Here is a 22806-nt window from a genome sequence, read left to right on the forward strand (position 1 = left end):
CCCAATCAGGCAGTTTTATTAATTGCCCCATTACTCATTATTTTATCTGGTCTCCCAATCAGATGTTAATGTAATCCCCACTTATTACAACATTACAAATGATTTGTAGCTCAAATGCCTTGAAGTACAAAATTAAATATGAATATTCTCATATACGGGTGTGAGTCTGTAAATAAAGCCAGGGCCTAGCTTATTTGAATGTGAGAAGTGTCCCAACAAGCCCAACTGCGTACAGCTCTGGTCACCACGTTACAGGAAAGATGTGATTGCACTAGAGAGGGTACAGAAGAGATTTATGAGGATGTTGCCAGGAGAATTTTAGCTATGGGGAAAGGTAGGATAGGCTGGGGTTGTTTTCATTGGAACAGGGGAGTCTGAGCTGTGATTTAATTGAGGTATATAAAATTATGAGGGGCCTAGATAGAGTTGATAAGAAGGACCTATTTCCCATAGCAGAGGGGTCAGTGACCAGGGGGCATAGATTTAAAGTAATTGGTAGAAGGATTAAAGGGGAGCTGAGGAGAATTTTATTTACCCAGAGAGCGTTGGGGTCTGGAACTCACTGCCTGAAAGGGTGCTAGAGGCAGAAACCCTCAACTCATTTAAAAAGCACTTGGATGTGCACTTGAAGTGCCATAACCTACAGGGCTACTGACCAAGTGCTGGAAAGTGGGATAGCTCTTTTTCGGCCGACATGGACACGATGGACCGAATGGCCTCCTTCTGTGCCATAACTTCCTATGATTCTATGATTCTATGACGCCCAATCCTATCCTCATCCATTGGCAACTCATGCATGCTTTCAGCAGTAGGTCACTGGATTGTGAGCAGGATCCTTGGCAGATTTTCCCTTCCTCAGCTAAGGCAACCTGAGGCCAACTATAACACTCCAACTGCTGTTCTGGCCAAGTTTGGCTAATTCAGCACAGACTAAGTATAAAATGTGGGGTCTTTTAAGGCTCACACTACATGTTAATGCAAGAAAGGATGTAGCAAGGAAAAGCATTCAGCTTGTTGTGCCTACTACTCCCACTGAATGTGCAGTTTACTCTTTCATGGGCTCTGCCCATTTATCTAAGTTCTGGGAAATTTCTCCCTGATGTCCAAAGTGAGTCAAGCAAAACTTACAATCTCTACATTGACACCTTTGTTGTGTGACAGCCTATTCATGTCGCTGAGTATAACAAGGACAGACGAACAGACCAGTGGATTGGTACAAGGAAAACCAATGTTTATTAATAAGAAAACTAAAACTACAAGGTAAACAGTATTATACAGAAGATAAAAGAAACCGCTATGGATGCAATACAGTCTTACACTTAACGGGGTGGAAGAAACGGACACATCGAGGGAAAATTCTAAAATCACAATTTTAGCAATACCCCTTTAACTCCCACCCTTACACCTAGCTAGGTTGTCTTGTGGCGGCCAGAGAATTAATGCTCACAGGTGAAACAGATGAAAAGGCCTGGCCCCTGTGCCCTGCTGCTGCCGTCGACATGTGGTTGCGAGGTTTACTGGATGGCCTTCCTTCTTAGTTGCTAGCAGGCAGATAGGACACCGGGCCAAGAGGCAAAGAGAAGAGAGAGCGAGAGATACTGGGAAGCCCCAGTTATACCCTCCCAGTAATGGGTTAATTTCGCGCCTCATCAGTTTGCTCCATTGTCCGATCTGGGCTGAAAACGTAAGACAAAAGGGGTCCCGATCTTGGCCCATTTACATTAATGGCTGGCACCTGTACTGATCTGTTCCATAACGGCTTTCCATTGTTCCGAATGTTCCTTGATGGGCTATCTTTTGTCCTGGGATTTCTCCTGCTCGAATTTTGATGTGCAGACCGGCATCGTTGATGGCTTGCCTCAGGGCGTGAATGCAACTGCATTGTTCAAAGAAACCTGTCTGAAACACGGAGCCTGCCAAGCTGTTGGAGAATCCAATTTCAAATCTGCCGGCCCTTGGCCATGTGACTGACCGCAGCCATTTTGAGAGACCCTGGATTTTTTTAAAACACAGTCACACCAGGGTTTCTTTAATAACTCCAATAAATCTTCGGGGGGGGAACATGTGAAATTTTGCGAATCCCTTCACATTCAAGAAAGGAGGGACAGCGAAAACATGAAACTACAGGCCAGTTAACCTGACATCGGTCATCGGGAAAATGCTGGAATCCATTATTAAGGAAGTGGTAACGAGGCACTTAGAAAATCATAAAATGTTTAGGCAAAGTCAACATGATTTTCTGAAAGGGAAATTGTGTTTGCCAAATTTATTAGAGTTTTTTGAGGATGTTACTAGAAGGTTAGATAAAGGGGAACCAGTGGATGTAATGTATTTGGATTTTCAAAAGGCATTTGATAAGGTCCCACATAAAAGGTTGTTTGTTATGTAAGATAAGGACTCATGGGGTCGGGGGTAACATATTAGCATGGATAGAGGATTGGTTAATGGACAGAAAACAGAAAGTAGGGATAAATGGGTCATTTTCAGGTTGGCAGGCTGTAACTAGTGGGGTGCCGCAAGAATTGGTGCTTGGGCCTCAGCTATTTACAATCTATATTAATGACTTAGATGAACGGACCCAGTGTAATGTATCTAAGTTTGCTGATGGTCTCCTTATCTAAGGAAGGATATACTTGCCTTAGAGATGGTGCAACGAAGGTTCACTAGATTAATTCCTGGGATGAGAGGGTTGTCCTATGAGGAAAGGTTGAGTAGAATGGGCCTATGCTCTCTGGAGTTTAGAAGAATGAGAGGTGATCTAATTGAAACATTTAAGCTTCTGAGAGGGCTTGACAGGGTAGATGCTGAGAGGTTGTTTCCCCTGGCTGGAGAGTCTAGAACTAGAGGGCATAGTCTCAGGATAAGGAGTCGACCATTTAAGACTGAGGTGAGGGGGCATTTCTTCACTCAGAGGGTTGTGAATCTTTGGAATTCTCTACCCCAGAGGGCTGTGGATGCTGAGTTGTTGAGTATATTCAAGGCTGAGATAGATAGATTTTTGGACCCTATAGGAATCAAGGGAAATGTGGATCAGGCAGGAAATAGGAGTTGAGGTTGAAGGTCAGCCATGATCTGATTGAATGGAGGAGCAGTCTCGAGGGGCCGTATGGCCTACTCCTGCTCCTATTTCTTATGTTCTTATGTAATATTCATTTTCCATTATCTCCAAATAAGTTCTTCAATGTAAATTTGTCTGACTACCTCTCATCAAAGTTCTAGTTTTGTCACTGATCTAGATTCAGGAGCTCCTTGTTCTAATTCATCATTTTCTGATTTATTTTGAACCACTTGATCCCTTAACTTGCCATGTGGTGAAGGAATTCATGATTTCCTTTAACTGTTTACTGCCAAGTCCTAAACTTTCAAGTCTTGCATTGCAGTTCAATTCCAAGAGGCATAAATAGAAAGAAAACACTGACCTCAGTCTGCCATGTTAATGAGTACAACCAAATGTATTTACCATCCCTTTACATGTTTAAATTCAGATAAGAAGGTGAGTAACCCAAATACACAATCACTGACCCTCTTTTAAGAGGCTATGTGAAGGAGCCGCTGGACCGTCATACAGTCAGCTATGATGTGGGGTCATTGACCATTATACAGCAAGTTGTATGGATGGGTCAGTGACTCTCATACAGTAAGCTACATGGAATGATTACTGTTCACAGATAGAAGAGAAAGAAAGATAGGATTTGAATTTATATAGTGCCTTTTACATCCTCAGGATTGCTGAAAGCAGCTCACAACCAATTCATTACTTTTGATGTGTTGTTACTGTTGTTTTGTGGCAAATGTGGTAGCTGATTTGTACATTGCAGTAAGTGAGACCAGTGACTCTGTTTTTGGTGATGTTGGTTGCAGGAAGATTGTCGACCAGGATATCAGGAGAAGTCTCTGCTTTTCTTTGAATAGTTCAATTGGATCTTTAAAATTCACCTGAACCACCAGATATAAGGCAGAGACAAGGCAGCACCTCTAACAATACAGCACTCTCAGATACTGACTGACCTGCTGTGTATTTCCAACATTTACTGTTCTTATTCCAGATTTCCAGCATTTGCAGGTTCTGTTTTAGTTTATTGGTCTATAGCCAATTAGCCTTCCCTGCCACTGTCACTGATTGCTAGAAATAGTGCAACAGGAAACAATCAGTGTGATCTTTTGTCAATGGCAGCATGTGGTGCATGTCGACTTCTACTCCATTCATTCATTTATTTTCTTCTTATGACAGCAATAATATAAATATTTAAATGTTCATGCCCATGGTATTTAACCAGGAAATGATCATATCAGTCAGTGGACATACTATTTTCCTGAATATTTGTTTTATAGGGTTTTGTTTTAATGGGGAAAAGCTCACAACAGTGTACCAAGCAGCTCATTCCACTGAGGACGGGACTCTTGCTGTAAAAAGAGGCACTGAGGAGGTACCCAAGTCTAGATCCTGGGATGGGCATAAGACAATCTAACTGGTCTTATCCTCCTGCCAATGTTAACAGAACTAACAGAAAGGTCACATTAGATGGCAAATCACAGGGATGACTAAATATACCAATCCATTTTGACCGGTCTTTTCTGACCATCCCCAAGTCCTTTGGTGGTAGCAATCATTTCTGGGACCGGTGAGAACGAGAAATCTCACAATGTAGAGCACCTTTGTTGGGCAGATTGACAATAGTAACAGGAGGGAGTAAGGTAGTTCTATTCTTTATGACATTGCACTGTGCAAAAGGTGATCTCTATTGTTAATCTGGGTAGGATTTAACAAAAAGAAAACACATTTTTCATAACTGATGAATAGAAACCAATTCAGTAAGGCAAGATCTAATCTAAGTAAGCCACTTGTGCCTGTGGATTGCTGTGCAAAAAGCAAAAGGGAGGGGGTTAGAGCTTTTGTCTTTATGAAGGTAGACAACTAAACAGTAGCATCAGCGTAGTCTCTGTTTAGAGACAGGTCGGATTTCAGCTCGTTGTTGTGAATTATGACCTCTTGCCTGGGCTGTATCATCACTTGCAAACGCTGCAGTGAGGAGAAAAAGACAAGATGTTAAGAGAAGAAATAAAAGTCACAGAAGAACTTTTCAGCCATTGTGTACGAGTAAAATAAAACATACATTAAGCCAGAGGATATCATAGTGATATCACTCCAAGTGGGGCTAGAAATTGGGCCGTCTAGCGCCCGTTGTTTCAGCGCTACACGGTGTTCTGAACATCGAAGATGGCGTCTTGGATGCGCATGCACACTTCTAGCGTGACATGCACCGGACGTCACCTTGGTAATGGGTTTAGCGCATGCACAACTAGCAAACGCCGGCAGCATGTAAAGTAGAGAGAATATGCGTATGATCAATGTGCAATGCTGATTTAAAGTGATAGACACCATTTTGGGACTTAATGCTCCCCTCAACACACTGTCTTAACCACGGCCATCTGAACAAGTCTTACAGTGCCTGGAGGACCCCCCACCAGTGTTATTTAAAGGGACCATGCAGGATTTACAGGTTAGTTGCTGGATTATTGCTTCTGGCTGTTGATACATTTGTAACTGCTTTTGGAGGTTTCCTAGACTTGAATACTAAGACGAGGGGACATAGCCTAACATTTAGAGCCAGGACATGCTGGAGTGAAGATAGGAAATGCTTCTACATGCAAAGGGTGGGGGAAGTTTGGAATGCCCTTCTGCAAACAGCAGTTGATGCTAGCTCAATTGTGAATTTTAAATCTGAGTTTGATAGATTTCTGTGAACCAAGGGTATTAAGGGATATGGGGCTAAGATGGGTATATGGAGTTAGGACACAGATCAACGATGATCTCATTGAACGGTGGAACAGGCTCGAGGGGCTAAATGCCACGGCCACTTGCTGCCTCCTGTTATGCACCACCTTCTCCTTCAAGAAAGCGGGACGTGTGTTTGGATGATGTGCCTGTCATGGTTGAATAGCTGCCAGTGCGTGTGGCCTATGAGTTGTGGATGTGCGGCTTGCAATCATGGTAATATGTAAGGGTGAGAGGAAGCATCTGATTGGAAGAGCTGAGTACTGATTGAAAGAGTCTGTTGGTATGTGGGTGATGAGGGGGTGTAGTGCATGGAGCAGTAGATGCGGCTAGTGGTGCAGTTGGTAGGAGATGCCACTTGACAGTTGACCTTGCTAACCTTGACCACTCGAGTCAAAGCATTGAACTTCTTCATGCACTGCATCCATGTTCGTGGTGCTATCCGCCTGGCATTGACTTTGTCCCCTTCTGCCTCCCACTGCCTCTTCAGCATTTGTCTGGAGGGCCTCTTGCCCACCCCTCCCTCCCTGCAGATATAGGATGCCCCTCCTTCTGTCCACCTCTTGCACCAAGGCCTCAAGTACATTAGCAGAGAACCTTGGCCTGTACTAATAATCCGGAGTCATGAGTTCAAATTCCGCCACGGCAGCTGGGGAATTTAAATTCAATGAATTAAATTCAATTAATTAAATAAAATCTGGAATTAAAATACTAGTATCAGTAATGGTGGCCATGAAACTACCGGATTGTCGTAAAAACCCATCTTGTTAACTAATGTTCTTTGGGGAAGGAAACCTGCCGTCCTTACCCGGTCTAGCCTATATGTGACTCCAGACCCACAGCAATGTGGTTGATTCTTAATTGCCCTCTGAAATGGCCGAGCAAGCCACTCAGTTGTAAAGTCTCACTAAAAAAAGTCACAATAAGAATAAAACCGGACGGACCACCCGGCATCCGACCACTAGGCACCGGACACGGCAAAGGCAAACCAAGCCCAGTCGACCTTGCAAAGTCCTCCTCACTAACATCTGGGGACTTGTGCCAAAATTGGGAGAGCTGTCCCACAGACTAGTCAAGCAACAGCCTGACATAGCCATACTCACAGAATCATACCTTTCAGCCAATGTCCCAGACTCTCCCATCACCATCCCTGGGTATGTCCTGTCCCACTGGCAGGACAGACCAACCAGAGGTGGCGGTACAGTGATATACAGTCAGGAGGGAGTGGCCCTGGGAGTCCTCAACATTGACTCTGGACCCCATGAAATCTCATGGCATCAGATCAAACATGGGCAAGGAAACCTCCTGCTGATTACCACCTACCGTTCTCCCTCAGCTGATGAATCAGTCCTCCTCCATGTTGAACACCACTTGGAGGAAGCACTGAGGGTAGCAAGGGCACAGAATGTACTCTGGTTGGGGGACTTCAATGTCCATCACCAAGAGTGGCTCGATAGCACCACTACCGACCGAGCTGGCCGAGTCCTAAAGGACACAGCTGCTAGACTGGGCCTGCGGCAGGTGGTGAGAGAACCAACACGAGGGAAAAACTTACTTGATCTCGTCCTCACCAATCTACCTGTCGCAAATGCATCTGTCCATGACAGTATTGGTAGGAGTGACCACCGCATAGTCCTTGTGGAGACGAAGTCTCGTCTTCACACAGAGGGCACCATCCAACGTGTTGTGTGGCACTACCACGGTGCTAAATGGGATAGATTCAGAACAGATCTAGCAGCTCAAAACTGAGCATCCATGAGGCGCTGTGGGCCATCAGCAGCAGCAGAATTGTATTCCAGCAAAATCTGTAGCCTCATGGCCTGGCATATTCCTCACTCTACTATTACCAACAAGCCAGGGGATCAACCCTGGTTCAATGAGGAGTGTGGAAGAGCATGCCAGGAACAGCACTAGGCATACCTAAAAATGAGTGAAGCTACAACTCAGGACTACATGCATGCTAAACAGCGGAAGCAACATGCTATAGACAGAGCTAAGCGATTACACAACCAACGGATCAGATCAAAGCTCTGCAGTCCTGCCACATCCAGTCGTGAATGGTGATGGACAATTAAACAACTAATGGGAGGAGGAGGCTCTGTAAACATCCCCATCCTCAACGATGGCGGAGTCCAGCACGTGAGTGCAAAAGACAAGGCTGAAGCGTTTGCAACCATGTTCAGCCAGAAGTGCCGAGTGGATGATCCATCTCGGCCTCCTCCCGATATCCCCATCATCACAGAAGCCAGTCTTCAGCCAATTCGATTCACTCCACGTGATATCAAGAAACGGCTGAGTGCACTGGATACAGCAAAGGCTATGGGCCCCGACAACATCCCGGCTGCAGTGCTGAAGACTTGTGCTCGAGAACTAGCTGCGCCTCTAGCCAAGCTGTTCCAGTGCAGCTACAACACTGGCATCTACCCGTCAATGTGGAAAATTGCCATAAAAAGGCAGTACAAATCCAATCCGGCCAATTACCGTCCCATCAGTCCACTCTCAATCATCAGCAAAGTGATGGAAGGTGTCGTCGACAGTGCTATCAAGCCGCACTTACTCACCAATAACCTTCTCACTGATGGGGTTCCGCCAGGACCACTCAGCTCCAGACCTCATTACAGCCTTGGTCCAAACATGGACAAAAGAGCTGAATTCCAGAGGTGAGGTGAGAGTGACTGCCCTTGACATCAAGGCAGCATTTGACCGAGTATGGCACCAAGGAGCCCTAGTAAAATTGAAGTCCATGGGAATCAGGGGGAAAACTCTCCAGTGGCTGGAGTCATACCTAGCACAAAGGAGGATGGTAGTGGTTGTTGGAGGCCAATCATCTCAGCCCCGGCACATTGCTGCAGGAGTTCCTCAGGGCAGTGTCCTAGGCCCAACCATCTTCAGCTGCTTCATGATAAGGTCAGAAATGGGGATGTTCGCTGATGATTGCACAGTGTTCAGTTCCATTCGCAACCCCTCAGATAATGAAGCAGTCCGAGCCCGCATGCAGCAAGACCTGGACAACATCCAGGCTTGGGCTCATAAGTGACAAGTAACATTCGTGCCAGACAAGTGCCAGGCAATGACCATCTCCAACAAGAGAGAGTCTAACCACCACCCCTTGACATTCAACGGCTTACCATCGCCAAAACCCTGACCATCAACATCCTGGGGGTTACCATTGACCAGAAACTTAACTGGACCAGCCATATAAATACTGTGGCTACAAGAGCAGGTCAGAGGCTGGGTATTCTGCGGCGAGTCACTCACCTCCTGACTCCCCAAAGACTTTCCACCATCTACAAGGCACAAGTCAGGAGTGTAATGGAATACTCTCCACTTGCCTGAATGAGTGCAGCTCCAACAACACTCAAGAAGCTCGACACCATCCAGGACAAAGCAGCCCGCTTGATTGGCACCCCATCCACCACCCTAAACATTCACTCCCTTCACCACCGGCGCACAGTGGCTGCAGTGTGTACCATCCACAGGATGCACTGCAGCAACTCGCCAAGGCTTCTTCGACAGCACCTCCCAAACCCGCGACCTCTACCACCTAGAAGGACAAGGGCAGCAGGTACATGGGAACAACACCACCTGCACGTTCCCCTTCAAGTCACAAACCATCCCGACTAGGAAACATATCGCCGTTCCTTCATCGTCGCTGGGTCAAAATCCTGGAACCCCCTTCCTAACAGCACTGTGGGAGAACCTTCACCACACAGACTGCAGTGGTTCAAGAAGGCGGCTCACCACCACCTTCTCAAGGGCAATTAGGGATGGGCAATAAATGCCGGCCTCGCCAGCAACTCCCACATCCCATGAACGACTAAAAAAAAACTCTCGCAGGCCTGGTACCAACTCGGACTGGCAGATTGGTGAGGTCTGGCGTGCAGATTGGAGGATGTGGGATTTAGTGGTGCGTAACCTTTATTCAATGTTTTAACATAATTCAGCAGTTTGTAAACATAGGGACGGGACCTGCATCTGTGTTTTATGTGTGCAATGTCTGATCTCAGTTCAGACTCCGTGCAGACAGCAGACTGTCATTTTTAGCAAATAACAGGGACCGGCTACCTTTAAGAAATTTTGGCAGGCTGTCAGATGGACATCCTGCCTTTAAGAGATTGGGGCTCCCCCTGCTGGTGAAAAGTGCAAATGTCCTTGAATCCTCGTCTCAACGCTGATTTGCAATGCTGCTTTCAGGTAAGTACTGAGGCCAGACGAATATCTCGTCCTGCCAGTGCAAGAATCACAGGTTAGTCGCGGATTGCAGTACCCGCGCCCGGTTTATGGCCTAATCCAATTTAACCCCATTCCTCTCAAAAAGGAACCAGCCCACATTAAGCCCTGTCATAAACTTGAGGTCTTTAATTGCATCGTGTACATACCCACACCTCAATAGGAAACAGAGTGAAACTGCGATGTACATTTGAAAACCTTGCTATACTCACATTTTCCAAGGGTTTCACATATCGAACCATTGTAACACAAGGGTGGGCTTCAGATTCGGGACATGACAGCCATCAATAACCTCTTGTACTTTGGGAAAAGTAGCAATGTGATGACATTGGGCAGCAGTGTCATGCTAATGAGTGAGAAAGGAGATGAAGGTGCTGGCCATGCTGACCAATGCACTTGATTGTTGCATGTTTGGGCAGCACATTAGCTGATATTTCAATGTTGGCCAGGTACGAGCCACAGGCATAACAATTAAGGGTAGTGGTGACTTTGCCAAAAACTAGCACTGCCATCCCGTAGCCTGCAAGTCGGTTGCAGGTAGGTCAGCTGCAGTTGGCAAAACTCTGCTCCGCTGTCCTGGAGCAATTGTCCTCAGTCAATGGTAGGTAGGTGTGCCAAGACCTCCAGTTATGTGCGGCCTGCTGATCTCCCTGGTATGCTTTCTTTCATCTTCTACTACCTCAGTCGTGAAATACTGTGTTTGAGGTGGTTTAAAAACAAACTTAACTTTAAGGAACAAGAAGAGAAACTCTCCCAATTTTTTCAGAAATGAAATATTAATAACATTTTAGAAATATGGAAAATGTCTAAGAGAAACAAGATATTAAAAAAGTACTGTCAACATTACAAAAAAAGCATTCAGATGTAATTTCAGAGCTTCTTCACCCATGGAACTTCCATTGCTTCCATTCCAAATGAGCGCACAAAGTAAAATCCTGCACAAATATCATTGAATTATATTCCTTTACAAGCTTTGCATAAAATCTGGTATTTTAATGAGGCCAGCACACAAAATGGATGCAAGCACTTCAGCTTATTAAGTGTAGAAGCACAGTGGATTGCAATCCAGAAAGATATTTGGCGCATGGCCTGCTTTCCCAGTTCAGCCTTCCCTCCACACGGTTGTGCACCTGCTCTCCTAACACACAGGATCACTAAGTCAGCCTTTAATTGTTAAACATCTCATTAGGCCTCAAGTAATACATACAGATTTGTATAAACATAATTAAATAATTAGAAAGATCACTAGGCCATCATGAATTTCTGGTATGATCCTTAAAATGCCTAAGTTTCCCCGTCCGACCCCTTCAATAACTCAGCATCAATCAGGATTCGTATGTAGCTGTCAATTTAATTGAATTAGAAAGCTGCTGATTTGTGCTCTCTTTAACAAAGTGCATGCTATAACTAGGGGCAAGGTAGGAATGAAGTCCAATGCTCAGAGTCTGAATTCCAGATATTGAGGGGTTTGTCCATACCTGAATGAAGGTTCCTTTTGTGGTGAAAAACATGTAGACAATGTATCCTGGGATAAATACCATGGAGGAGAGTGCCATGACCCAGCCAATCCCCTGCTCCCATTTGGGATAGACGTAATCCCCAAGGGTCAGAGGTATCATTTCAACAGCACTGAAGAGAAACACTCACTAAAATGCAGGCACAAAAAAAATATTAGGAGATAAACCCATTTCAGTCCTGATTGCCCATCCTCCCATGGCCCAAACATCAATGTATATGAGATGCTTTTCAAGGCCAATTGGACAAAATACTGTGTCTGCCTTGGCTCAGCGGCAGCACTCTCACCTCTGACTCAGAAGGTCGTAGGTTCAAGCTCCATTCCAGAAGCTTCAGCATATAATCTAGGTTGATAGTCCAGTGCAGTATTGACGGAATGCTGCACCGTCAGAGGAACCATCTTTCCAATAAGACTTTAAATCAAGGTCCCATCTGCCCTTTTAGGTGAACGGAAAGATCCCATGGGAATAATTGAAGTAGAGCAGGGGAGTTCTTCCAGTGTCTTGGCCAAAGTATCTCTCAACAAACATCATTAAAACATAATGACTGGTCATTTTTCTAATTGCTATTTGTGGGACTTGCTGTACGCAAATTGATAGCTGTATTTGCCTACATTACAATAGTGACTACATTTCAAAAGTACTTCATTAGCTGTGAAGCACTTTGGGACATTCTGAGGTCATTACTCAGTACTTTACTTTCTCAGTAATTTTACTTAGTAACCTGCACAAGCAACTCAGAAGGGATAACATTAAAAGTGCAGCATGATGTATGGGTACTGATTGGATAGATACCACATTAACACTATTCTCTATTAGTCCACAATTCACTGGCATTTTAAGGTAAATAGCTTGCAAGTATTTTTTTACTTTTTTTAAAGTGGGGATGGGGATTTTGCTTGTGTTGTGAGGACAAGGTGTATCAGGATGCAAAAGATCTGCAGAAAATTTCCACTCCTCTCTCTCCTCCTTTAAGATGCTCCATAAAATCTACCTGTATGACCAAGCCATTGGTCACCTGTCCCAATATCTTGTTATGTGGCTCATTGTCAAATTTTGTTTGATAATGCTCCTGTGAAGCGCCTTGGGATGTTTTACTAGGTTAAAGGCACTGTATAAATTCAAGCTGTTGTTGTTGATGTCCATTGTTCAATGTGTGCACAAATATTGTGAAGGTAAATCAAGGAGGAAGCTCTCTGCATGATGCACTGAGCATAATTGACTCATGGAGATCGTTAACAAGTCTGTTAGGTCATCTAAATTAGTTACATAGTTGTGAGCTCACAGAGGGAATTAAAACAATACAAGCAAAAGATCCCAGGATCCAGTGAAAATTTAATGAAAAATAGAAGTTAGTGCAGTATTGATGTCCTGCCAATAAACTTTACTGGAATATTTAGCAAATATAGAATTTACTAAGAATGTTAAAGCCATCTACAGGCAGATTATTGTTACTGCACCAACGTTTTCTTCACTTTAAATCCCATATTGAAGTCCTGAAAATTGGACAAAGGTGTCTGATTGTCTTCAGAGTTGAAGGATCCTAGACTGAAGAGGGATAGATTGTTTCAATAGAAGTTTGTTATCAAGTGATTAGACTATATTCTGCTAAGGACATCACATTCACATTCAGTGGTTTATTAAAATTGTCTTTCTCCCAATTTTCCCTTCCTCTCCTGAAGTCACTGACATCCTAGGGTATGGTTAGAATGTGGAACTCGCTACCACTAGGAGCAGTTGAGGTGACTAGCATAGATGCATTTAAGGGGAAGCTAGATAAACACATGAGGGAGAAAGTAGAAGGATATGCTGATAGGGTTAGATGAAGTAGGGAGGCAGGAGGCCCGTTTGGAGCATAAACACCTGTTGGGCAGAATGGCCTTTTTCTGTGCTGTACATTCTATATAATTCTATGTAATTCTATCAGCACAGTGTCCTGGAGCTCATGCAAGTAGCCATTCTTCATGTATGAGGCTATTCAACTATGGAGGATATCACAGCCTGGTCTGGCCTTTTCTTTATCTTAAGTCCAATCATATATATTCCAGCAGAGGGCACTGGAAATGGTCAGGGGTACGAACCCTACATAACTTCTCTCCTCCCTTGCACGGGGACATTGAGGTCAAAATGATGTACACCTACAGCTAACTCAGAACTGAATGGATTGAATGTGGATCTTCCTGATCAGAAAGAGGGGATATATTTTGCCTGCTGAGCCATTAGGCGGCATTACATTATTTTTGCGGTTCATGACAAAGACTAACTTGCTCCACACGGGAGGAATAAATGGGTCATGTGACATGGATGCTGTGATGCCTGGGATAGAGGCAAGTGTCAATGTTTCTTTCATGAAAAGAAATTGGGACCAGAATATTACAGTGGCCAGGACAGAAAGAAGCAGGAATGTGAAGAAATATACACGTTAAGTAACCAGAAGGAAATTCAGGAAATGAAATTAGTAACAAGAGAGAAACGATTCAAGGAAGAGAGAGAAAATGACTTCAGAGAAAGTGAGAAAGAGAAAAGAATTGGTTCAGAGAGGGAGAATTAGAATTAGATGCCAAAAGAATTAAACTATGAAAGAGTTAGAACAGAAAGAAATGAGAAGAAAAGATTTCCAATGAACAGGTTTTCACTATTTTTCTGTGGTTTTATTTGGTTGGCAGTATGCAGATTGGGTCAGTTATGGTCCGTGGGACCTATGTCTATAGTAGAAGAACAGTTTTACTTGTGTTACCACTCCAGAGACCAAAAGTATTATCAAAGAAAAGCTTTAGTGCACTCTTGTCAATGAAATGCTCTTATCAACTTCATAACACTACCAAAGAGGCCTTTGTCTTGCCAGAACCACAGTAGGGGTAAAGTATATCCAACAAAGCTTCCACCATAAGCATGGCTTGTACCCAATCATTTCCTCAATGTTTTTATAGAACTTGTTAACCCCTGTGAAAAATAATATCAAAATTTATAGCCTGTTATAGCCAAATACTTCCAGTGAATTTCAATTCCCTTTTATAGTTTTCATTTTTATTTGAAAATCTAAGTATGTCCAAGTGAAGTGTTTCACACTGATTGGCAAAGTGTGTGTTCCGGGGATCATTGCTAGCTGAGCTAAATAATGGTGCTGCATTCTGGTCATAGTACATAACCACAGGCCACAGTGGAAACGGTGAAGATGACCATTCAGCCCTTCTTTGGATTTTGGATCAGGCTGCTGAAATTTGTATATTTTGTGTGTGTACTGCACAATGGCTACAAGATTGGGCACACTGTATACAGACTCCTTCTTAACTGCCAATACCCGTCATGTTTTGCAGTTTGGTAGACAGAGATTAGGCATTGCTGTGGAATGGCTACTGGTTTGGATCAGCATGCTCCAAAATGTCAAATGACTTTGACACCAACATTAATGTGAAGATCCAGTCCTAGCAGAGTACGGTGACTAGTTGGGTGAGCAAATATTTAGGAAACCCATACAAACTTTCTGATATTGTTGCTGCAAAATACAGGTGTAAATACCTGAAAATAATTCAGGTGGATTATTAGTGGCACTCTCCGAAGAGCTTAATGCTTGGAAAATGGTTGGTGAAGCAAGGTATAAACTGGTGTCATCCCCACTGGCCCATCTAAAATAGGATTCCCAATGTAGAAAAAACTAGATGACCTTTAAAGCCCATTTCAGGTTAGGGCATCATGGGAGCAATGTGTTAAGACATCAAAATAATATGCACCTTCCTCAGAAGCTAATAATGACCGTATGTGCATTATAAATAACTGTACTGCAGAGATAATGCATGAAACACACTGTCTACTAAAAAACCCACAATAATTTTACAACCGGTAGGCAGAAAGTGAATAAAACTCAAAACTCCAGAAATTGCGATCCCATACTACTCAATTGCCACTGCTATAATGCATTTCACCAACAGTAATTTCCAGGGATAGAAAGCAGAGGAAATCTTGCTGAGCGATATTTCTCTCTCAATAGGCTCACACTTACCTTTATGCTCCTATTACCTGCAAAAAAAACTCTGCTCTGATTTCTAGACAAATGAAACAACTTGCCAGCCCAATTAAATGATTTTCACGCACAGTATGATCTTACCTCTGAATTCATCGTCTACAAGATTTAGTCAAGCAAAGTGTGTCATTGTGGTACAAATTTTACTGGTTTAGTGTTAAGAAAGATTTAGAGAGCTGAGCTTCCAACCCCATATCCTCTCCATTACCAAAGCCGTCTACTTCCACCTCCATAGCATTGCCCGTCTCTGCACCTGCCTCAGCTCATCTGCTACTGAAACTCTCATCCATGCCTTTGTTACCTCCAGGCTCAACTATTCCAATGCTCTCCCACCTTCCACCCTCCATAAAATTGAGCTCATCCAAAACTCTACTGCCCGTATCCTAACTAGCACCAAGTCCCTTTTACCCATCGCCCCTGTGCTCGCTAACCTACATTGGCTCCTGGTCCAGCAATGCATCGATTTCAAAATTCTCATCCTTGTGTTCAAATCCCTCTGTGGCTTTGCCCCTCCCTATCTCTGTAACCTCTGCCAGCCCTGCAACCCTCCAAGGTCTCTGTGCTCCTCCAATTCTGGTCTCTTGCACATCCTTGATTTTCATCATTCCACCATTGGTGGCCATGTCTTCAGCTGCCTCGGCCCTAAGGTCTGGAATTCCCTCTCTAAACCTCTCCGCATTGCTATCTCTCTCTCCTCCTTTAAGTCACTCCTTAAAACCTATCTTTTTGACTAAGCTTTTGATCACCCGTCCTAATATCTCTTTATGTTAAATTTTTGTCAGATAACGCTCCTGTGTAGCGCCTTGGGACATTTTTATTACATTAAAGGCACTATATAAATTCAAGTTGATGTTGTTGAAAAAGGATGAAGATTGATTTCCCTTTTTAACCTTTTCTAGATTGCCAGACTCCTCTTGGGACAGCAGGTAGGGAACTTTCTCCCTGGCCTCAGGCAATGCTGGTCTGTAATTCATCGCTGGGTCACCACAACAACAATCTAAGATTGACTCCCGAGGTTTTAGAGAAGCAATTCTCTTCTGCTGAGTACTTCCCCTTCATTACACGGCTGAGGTAATGTGAGAAATCAAAAGGCATGTGCTGTTAGTGCGAGATCAGAAATGTAAGTAACTCGCTATTTCTATTTGGATGTAGTTTTTTAATAATCATCATCATAGGATTAGGGTTATGCATTAACCCTAATACTTTGTCGCTCCAAAACCGCAGGCACTGAAGAGGGCTCTTTATGCCGCCGTCTACGTCTAGGTCTACTATTGTAGTGTTGTCTCTCACATAGCTGACTACATGGGAGATTAACAGGGGTCACACTATAAATGTATCTGACTCGACCCCATTTTCTAATAATAAGAAAATTAAATAATATTTAAAACAGTCACTAACCATAAAACCAAGATATTGAGATAGTCTCAAAGAATACCAGAAAGAGAAGGCTCATCCCACTAGCAGAATAATAGTCAAATAACTTGAACATGTAGAGACCACCCTATATTCAGAAATAGAAACAAAATTTAGAAATGCAAGGTATAAAATATAAACCAAAAATGCAGTTAGAAAATACCTTATCAAAACAATATCTGTAAATTAGCTCAAGAGTATAGGGCAATTGCAACTATACTAGAATGCAACAAGAACTAATGTACCAGTGCTTTGGGGCAGAAAATCCAACAGTTAGAAAAGTGCACAAAAAGCCTCACCAGCCTATTGACTTAGTTCATGCAGCAGCAATGAAAACCCACTGACCAGCAGTAGTGAAAACCCACTGACCCAGCAGTAGTGAAAACCCACTGACCCAGCAGCAATGAAAACCCACTGATCAGCAGTAGTGAAAATCGACTGACCCGATAGCAGTGAAAACCCACTGACCCAATAGCAATGAAAACCCACTGACCCCGCAGCACTGAAAACCCACTGACCAGCAGTAGTGAAAATTCACTGACTCGATAGCAGTGAAAATCCACTGACCCAATAGCAGTGAAAACCCACTGAGCCAGCAGCACTGAAAACCCACTGACCCGATAGCAGTGAAAACCCACTGACCCAGCAGCACTGAAAACCCACTGACCTGATAGCAGTGATAACACACTGACCCGATAGCAGTGAAAACCCACTGACCCGATAGCAGTGAAAACCCACTGACCCGATAGCAGTGATAACACACTGACCCGATAGCAGTGATAACACACTGACCCGATAGCAGTGAAAACCCACTGACCCGATAGCAGTGAAAACCCACTGACCCAGCAGCACTGAAAACCCACTGTCCCAGCAGCAATGAAAACCCACTGACCCAGCAGCACTGAAAACCCACTGACCCAACAGCAATGAAAACCCACTGACCCAGCAGCACTGAAAACCCACTGACCCGATAGCAGTGAAAACCCACTGACCCGATAGCAGTGAAAACCCACTGACCCAATAGCAGTGAAAACCCACTGACCCAGCAGCACTGAAAACCCACTGACCCAGCAGCACTGAAAACCCACTGACCTGATAGCAGTGATAACACACTGACCCGATAGCAGTGAAAACCCACTGACCTAATAGCAGTGAAAACCCACTGACCCAATAGCAGTGAAAACCCACTGACCCAATAGCAGTGAAAACCCACTGACCCGATAGCAGTGAAAACCCACTGACCCAGCAGCACTGAAAACCCACTGACCCAGCAGCACTGAAAACCCACTGACCTGATAGCAGTGATAACACACTGACCCGATAGCAGTGAAAACCCACTGACCCGATAGCAGTGATAACACACTGACCCGATAGCAGTGATAACACACTGACCCGATAGCAGTGATAACACACTGACCCGATAGCAGTGAAAACCCACTGACCCGATAGCAGTGAAAACCCACTGACCCAGCAGCACTGAAAACCCACTGACCCAGCAGCACTGAAAACCCACTGACCCAGCAGCAATGAAAACCCACTGACCCAACAGAAATGAAAACCCACTGACCCAGCAGCACTGAAAACCCACTGACCCAGCAGCACTGAAAACCCACTGACCCAACAGCAATGAAAACCCACTGACCCAACAGCAATGAAAACCCACTGACCCAGCAGCACTGAAAACCCACTGACCCAACAGCAATGAAAACCCACTGACCCGATAGCAGTGAAAACCCACTGACCCAACAGCAATGAAAACCCACTGACCCGATAGCAGTGAAAACCCACTGACCCGATAGCAATGAAAACCCACTGACCCAGCAGCACTGAAAACCCACTGACCCAGCAGCACTGAAAACCCACTGACCCGATAGCAGTGAAAACCCACTGACCCGATAGCAGTGAAAACCCACTGACCCGATAGCAGTGCAAACCCACTGACCCAAATTAGTGAAAACCCACTATCCAGCTTATTCAGCAGGTATGGTAACCCACTGACCCACCTCATCCAGCAGCTGCAATACAAACCAACTGTCCCAGCTCACCAGGAACAATAATAACCCATGGATATAGTTCACCCAGCAGCAGTTACAGTGACCCACTGACCTAGCTTGCCTGGCAACAGTTGTGGTAATCCATTGATCCATCTTACACGGCACCAACCTCAGTAACCCACTGCCCACTTCTATTTTCCCAGTGATGCAGTGTGAGAGTTTAAACGTACAGTACAGCACAGTGGTGGAATGTGGGTTTGTGCTACTAATTCTCCACACTGAGTTCTGATTTCAAATATAACACTGTAACTAAGCACAGAGTGTCAGCCAATTACTTTTTCACAGGTAGGGAGAGAAAATCAATCTAAAAGCCAATCTCAAGCCACTATGTTACACTTTCTATATAAACCTTTCAGACTGGAGTTGCAGAAACCTGGGAGTAAGCCAGCCAACTGCCATGGATGGTGTGTGGTATGGAAATACCAACTAGAAGGAAATCTCCCTCTATCTTTTGTATCTTTTTACTAAGTGGTCTGTCCCTGGCTATGAGAGAAACCCTCCACTGGAGACCTTCACCTGATATCCTGGCTGAGTTTGCCATGAAAGGAAATAGAGATAAGAGCCTGTACTGCAGGATAGTGTGCTACCCAATATAAAGATAGCAAAAAAATTGCATTTTTATCATATTTCAAGCATTGAGCTGAAAAAAGGAAATAAATGATACTAAATGGGAATCTATGAGACGCGGGTTTCATTATATTGAGTAGATGCAAGATTCTCATTGAGGATTAAGGAGACTTGGTTTGTATTACAGATTGGAAGATCCAGTAATTTATAAATAATTAAGCCATGATTGAATTATCTAGACCTTTGATATACATATGGTACATATATTTTTTCAGTTTTCTTTAAGTATCATCCTCAAATTTTGAGAGACCATTTTTATTAGCCATGTATGGATGACCTGAGAAGTGGATAGCATAGCAACACTGAATAACTAGTGTTAAATCCAGCCCAGATCATTTGAATTAAATTCTTTTATCTCTGCTGATTGTCAAGGGTTGTGAGTGAAATGACTTGAGCACTCTCAATTAAATCCTAATGGGCATCAGTCCACAGCCCAAAAACTGTTGATAATTCGGCACTTATTGGAATGAAATTGGGAGCCTCACTCAAAGAGAGGCTGATGTGCTAAAATCAAAATGCCAAACCATTGCAGTAGATAGACATCTTTTTGAGGTACATGAGTCTGACCCATGCTATAATTGACCTGGAAGTGTTTGATGCTGACACAAGGTTCAAAAAGTGGAAAGAGAAATATTGCATTCTCCAGCAGTTACATACCTTACCTTGATGAGTACAAAATAGACCCCTGAAAAAAAACTGAACTGTGAACTCGCTTTTGACCAAATCACTCATGAGCTGTAGAGCCATCCATATATATTTAGTAGGAGCGGTATGGCACATACCCCGTCGATAGTCCGCAGAGTACAGTATAAATGAGACAAGTCTAAGGATTTTATTCCAAATATACCTGAGTAATGTTACATAATCCAATGATGTATGAAAGGATGCACACCACTGCAATGAACAGCTTTTTATGAGTTCGCAGTCTTTGAGGGTATTCGTCCATTAGAGCAGTGATAAAGCCTTCCACTGTGCAGAACTGAAAGGAAGTAATTAGAGTTAGAATAGAAACGGAGTGGGGAATATAAAGAGAATGACCACAATAGATTTAAGAGAAGAAAAACTATTGACACTATCAAATCTAGGATTCTAAGATCAGGAGTTGGTCGTTTGAGATTTCTATATTTAATTTTCACAAGTGTATATTGGATCCAAGTATTCTAAGGAAACAAAAAGCTGGTACAATGGTAATGTTGTCATCAGAGCATGTACATGGTTGTTGGTTTTAATTAAAGGTAAGGCTGCATACTTCAGGTGAAACTTCAAGCTTTGTGCTTGTTGGTACATACTAAAATTGAAGTTGGCAGAGGAGAACCAACAAGAGCATGAATTGGCTGCTGTGGAGTCAGATGGCAACAAGGCGCAGGATTGCTCAGGCTCATCAGTATACAACACAGCAGGTCTACTGTACCAGGCACAGTTACCTAGAAATGAGAGATGAGATGTACCTAAGAAGGCTGATGATTAGCGAGGAGGCTGTGAAGGAGCTCTGCCATCTCCTTCAGGAAGACCTGCAGACGAGATGTAAAATCCACATGGCACTGCCAGTGGCCATCAAAGTCATCTTGGTTTTAAGTTCCATGTATCAGGCTCATTCCAGGCTATTACTGGGGACATCTGCATTATTAGAACATTTTCTGCCCTCAGATGTATCGGGGGGGTGGGGTTAGTTATAGCTGCATCATTCAACAGGGTTAACAATTTTATCACTTTCACCACTGACCATGTGAGTGGAAACACAATTCTGTAGATCTGCTGGCTTTCCCAGAGTCCAGGAGAGAGAAATTTAACTCACGGCCGCACAAACTCCACCTTGTTGTACCAGGTCTTGAGTGACCTAACCAGCGGTCCTTAAAGGGGCCAGACCAGGCCGCTCAAAACTCTTTTCAAAGTTATATTTTTGTGCAGCCAGAAGGAGCAAATAAAGAGTTAGTGCCTTTTTGCAGGCCTCAGCAGGACCCAGACTGAGCTCGCCTCCCTCAGATTAACATAACCCCCACTCTCCGGATCTACCTACCAGCTGGCTTGGCGTCAGAGTCAGACAGAATTTGGCAGGCCCCGTATGACACCTGCAGCTCACCGCTTCCGTTCAAATGAGGTCCGATGACGAATTTGGCTCAGGCCTCAGGCCGCATGTACCAGCACATGGAGCAATCGCTTATAATCTTCTTCTCCAACTTGCTATCCTCTGTAGCCATGGCTCATGATATCCCTGAGCCAACCATGAACAGAATCAGACCACAGATACAACAAAGTTCACCATCTGTGGCAGTGGGGACCTCAGGAGGAGGCCGAGAAGGACCATCCACTCGGCACTTCTGGCTGAAGATGCTGGTGATAGCTTCAGCCTTGTCTTTTGCACTCACCTGCTGGGCTTTGCCATCATTGAGGATGGGGATATTCATGAAGCCTCCTCCTCCCATTAGTTGCTTCATTGTCCACCACTATTCATGACTGGTTGCAGCAGGACCGTTGGTTGTGGGATTGCTTAGCTCTGTCTATAGCATACTGCTTCCGCATACATGTAGTCCTGTGTTGTAGCTTCACCAGGTTGGCACCTCATTTTCAGGTACACCTGGTACTGTTTCTGAATTTCTCTTCTACATTCCTCATTGATCTATGGTTGGTCACCTGGCCTGATGGTGATGGAGGAGTGAGGAACGTACGGGCCATGAGGTTACAGATTGTGGTGGAATACAATTCTGCTGCCGCTGATGGCCCACAGTGCCTCATGGATGCCCAGATTTGAGCTGCTAGATCTATTTTTAATCTATCTCATTTAGCATGGTGGAAGTTCCACACAACATGATGGAGGGTGTCCTTAGTGTGAATACAGGACATGGTCTTTTCAAGGACTGTCACTCCTACCAATACTGTCATGGACAGGTGCATCTGTGACAGGTAGATTGGTGAGGACGAGGTCAAGTACGTTATTCCCTCAAGTTGATTCTCTCACCACCTGCCACAAACCCAGTGTGGCAGTTATGTCTTGGGAACTTGGCCAGATCGGTCAGTGGTGGTACTACTGAGCCACTGTTGGTGGTGGACATTGAAGTCCCCCACCCAGAGTACATTCTGTGCCCTTGCTACCCTCAGTGCTTCCTCCAAGTGGTGCTCAACATGGAGGAGTACTGATTCATCAGCTGAGGGAGGCCGGTAGGTGGTAATCAG

The 22806-nt window shown here is 44.1% G+C and overlaps 1 pseudogene; it reads right to left on the bottom strand.

Annotated features, from left to right (window-relative positions):
- Positions 1-4915: 4915 nt before the first annotated feature.
- LOC137334728 (sodium- and chloride-dependent GABA transporter 1-like) overlaps positions 4916-22806 on the bottom strand; it is a 44939-nt pseudogene continuing 27048 nt past the window's right edge.

The sequence above is a fragment of the Heptranchias perlo genome, chromosome 18 (assembly GCF_035084215.1).
Source record: "Heptranchias perlo isolate sHepPer1 chromosome 18, sHepPer1.hap1, whole genome shotgun sequence".
In the NCBI taxonomy this organism is placed as follows: Eukaryota; Metazoa; Chordata; class Chondrichthyes; order Hexanchiformes; family Hexanchidae; genus Heptranchias; species Heptranchias perlo.